Source organism: Myotis davidii, unplaced genomic scaffold, assembly GCF_000327345.1.
Source record: "Myotis davidii unplaced genomic scaffold, ASM32734v1 scaffold399, whole genome shotgun sequence".
Classification (NCBI taxonomy): Eukaryota; Metazoa; Chordata; class Mammalia; order Chiroptera; family Vespertilionidae; genus Myotis; species Myotis davidii.
The window spans coordinates 4,682,261-4,685,840 of record NW_006292094.1 but is presented as its reverse complement, the minus strand read 5'-3'; the positions used below and the strand labels follow the sequence as shown (position 1 = coordinate 4,685,840).

The 3,580-nt window shown below is 58.6% G+C and overlaps 1 protein-coding gene across 1 annotated transcript in view; it reads left to right on the top strand.

Annotated features, from left to right (window-relative positions):
- The window catches only part of GRID2IP (Grid2 interacting protein), a 30,394-nt gene that overhangs the window by 5,487 nt on the left and 21,327 nt on the right, over nt 1-3,580 (top strand). The gene's annotated exons all lie outside the window — the stretch shown is intronic.

The following is a 3,580-nucleotide window of genomic DNA, read 5'->3' as shown; positions in this document are numbered from 1 at the left end:
GCCGAGAGCCTGGGCAGCGGGAGCGGGACCTGGGGAAGCCTGTCCCGCAGCCTCCCCGGGGCGCTGCTGGGGAGGATGAAACAGCAGCCTCTGTTGTCAGCGCGAGTGAAGTGCGACAGGAAAATTGGGGAGGCTGTGGAGGAGGGGGCGGGGCCCAGCTGGGCTACCCTGACAGTGTGGCTTCAGCCATCCCCACCCCCACCTCCCTATCCCACCCCCAGGCCCCCGTGGCCTGGGCTACAGTGATCCGTGCTGCGCGTTCCCAAGGGAGCAGGACGGGGTGAAGGAGTCCCAGACACAGTTATCTGTGATTCCGAGGGCTGAGAGCCAGCGGAGACAGCCCGGGGCTGAATCCTCGGGGGCAATCAGGGCGGGCTCCCAGGAGGAGGCAACAGGTGCTGGTCTGCGGCTCAGACACTGACCGGTGGGGTCTGGCAATGTGTCCTGTGGAGGTGGGAAGACGGTCCCCAAGGGGTGTTCATCAGGGCCAGGCATCTAGCCACAGGGGTGGACTCCTGAGCACCAAAGGAAGGGCAGTGTCCCCCAGGCCTAGGGGTACCAATACTGGGTACCCAACAGTGCCCGGCTGTGAGCCATCCTACATGGGGTAAAAGGCCATTCCGAGCTACAGTGTGGCCCTGGGGACCTCCCCTCCCCCATCAGTGAGAGACCAGGTTTAAATGAGAGGTTGAGCAGCAAAGGGTAGCAGTGAGTGTGTGTGTGTGCGCGCGTGCGTGTGTGTCACAGGTCAGAGCTCAACAGAGGCTGGAACCCATCAGACCAAGAGGTGGCCCCAGTGGCTGCAGCAGAGACGTCGGGAGAAAGGAGAAGGCACAGGGAGACCAGGAGGCTGGGCCCAGCTTCTATTCTGTGCAGCCACTGGCCATGTGTCGCTATTAAAAAAATGAAATTTCATGAGTCTAAGGTTTAAATCCAGCTCCCCGGTCTCACTAGGGAGCTCCTAGCCACAGTTCAAGTGCTCGATAGCCACACGTGGCTGGTGGCGACCTCGTAGATGGTGCACCTGCGCACAATCCCAGGGAGTCCTCGGGCCTACACGGCCTCAGGGATTCAGGTCAGTGGCAGCCACGCCAGCGAAGGGGCTCATCTTCCTTTAGCGCAGCAGCTAATTCCGTGGCTGAGGCCTAATTTGGGTCTGTCCCCAAAGGGATCCCAGCTTGACAAAGTAATGAAATGGCTTTCTAATTAGGACAGGCCAGGCCGTTTGGAAAGTGTGACGTGGTTAGGAGGGAACGGGAAAGCTAAGTCCTGGGTGAGTGGGTGGGGGGCGGGGTCTGCTAGTGTTTCAGGAAATATGGGAGAGGGAGGGGCAGGCATGGGAGGTGGGGGCAGGGGAGCAATGGAGGTGGTGGAGGGAGCTGGAATTTAGTATCTCAACAGACCTAGCTCAAACCCAAATCCACTGGCTGGCTGCTCGACCTTGAGCAGGTTCATTGACCTCTGCCGGTTACCTGTGAAAGGGGGTTGGTGATACCTACATGGGTCCCCCAGCAGGGTTCTTGGTAGGAAATAGAATAAATCAGAGGTTCTCAACCTGTGGGTCGCGACCCCTTTGGCGGTCGAATGACCCTTTCACAGGAGTCGCATAAGACCATCCTGCATATCAGATATTTACATGACGATTCATAACAGTAGCAACATTGCAGTTATGAAGTAGCAACGAAAATAATTTTATGGTTGGCTCACAACATGAGGAACTGTATTTAAAGGGCCAGAAGGTTGAAAACCACTGGCATAAATGAACTCTGCCATCTACAAGCAGAAAGGAGGTTATTTAGGTTCTTGGGGTGAAATTGGTTAATAACACTATATAAGTTTCAGGCGTACCATTATATGATACATCGTCTGTATATGGCAGCGACTTTCAACCCGTGTGCCGCAAGAATTTTTAAAACATGCAACACCTGCCTGTCTCGTCAGGGGCACTGACCTCTTTTCCCTTCAAATGTTAAATTATAAAAACAACAGCAGCCAACACAGTGGCCATCTGGTGTGAATGAATCAAAATTATGCCTCGCTTTCTGTCAGATGGCAGATTGGTCATGAGTTTGTGTGCCATGAGATGAAAAAGGTTGACAGTTGCTGGTACATTGCCTTGTGTGTCTACCACCCAAACAGAAGAGGTTAGTGAGAACTGGGGGGCGGGAATCTCACTTTTCCACCCTCTGCTGCTGAACAAGGGTCAGGGGCCCCGCCTTGCAGTTACTGGGAGATTTCTGACGTTGTGTGGCTGGCAGCGCCGGGCATTCATTCGTGTCAGCTCCTGTGGTTTCCCCTGGGGGCCGTCTCTTTCTCCCCAGGGTGGTTTCTCGGCCGTGGCAGTACCGACTTCTGGGGCCCAATAATTCTCTGCTGTCCTGTATGTTGTAGTATGTTTAGCGGCATCCCTGGCCCCACCCACAAATGCCAGTAGCAGAGTCCCCTCCTAGTTGTCATTTGGTGGCAACCAAAACTGTCCCCAGACAGTACCAAACGCCCCCCCCCGCCCCCCTGCCCCAGGATGAGAATGGCTGTCCTAGAGTGATCATCTCTGGGGGCACACTCCCCCGGGGTAGGCACTCAGGGAGGCCAGCTTGGCCTGACGCCTGGCCACCCCCTGCAGCTCAGAGTCACCTGACCAGATGTGCCAGCTGCTGGCTCCTTCGCTGGCCCCGGGTGGTGCATGGCCGGCTGTGTGTGGATCTGAGCAGGTGCACTTGCTTTGTGCGGGCATCTCCTCCGCCCACAGCAAGGCAGACAGCGCCCTGGCCTCCGGGCGGGCCTAGATGGGGATCAGCCAGAACTGGCTCTGTCTTGATGGGCAACTGTGGCCCTGGGGCGCCAGGGTAGCTGGGAGGGTTCTCAGACCTTTCTCTCTGGGAGGGCGGGGGACAAGGCTTGGGAGGACACAACTCTGGCTCCTGAGAGGTCCCGCAGGGGGCAGCCTGGCTGGGGTCAGGAATGGGAATGGGGGGCTGAGGGGGGCTGGGCAGACCCCGTTTCCTGTCCTCTCTCCCCTCTGCTCTCCTCCAGTGAGAGGTACCCATGCATAGCCAGCCTGGCAGCCCCTCCTCCCTTCCATTCACTCCCAGACCTAACACCCCTCCTGCCTCTGTTCCATCCCTCCCTTCTCCCCTCCCAGCACCCCCTCCTCGAGTGCCCAAACTTCTGGTCCCTCCACCTCCCCTTCAATCCCTGGCCCCTCCCATGGCTCCCCGTCTCAGAGTGCAGCCTCAGCCGCGGCCAGTGGCGTCCAAGGCTCTCTCTCCAGCCCCTGTCGATGAGCTTGCCCCTGGGTAGGTAGTGAGGGCTTCCTCTTGGTGTCTCAACTCCTGCTGAGCCCTGGAGGCCTAGCGCAGAGGCCACCCCCTCCGGGAAGCCTTCCCGGCTCTACAGGAGACAGTCGGGGCTTCCTGGGACTGTGGGGTTCAGTCTCACTGCAGCGGGTGTTGGGGACTCGCCACTGTGCGGGGCAGCTGGGCGCTCGGGAGAGACTGACGGAGGAAGCCTGGAGGAGACAGCGGGACAGCCTCCAGCCGCCCCAGATCCCGGGGAGCTAGCGGAAGGATCCCCCAGGGGC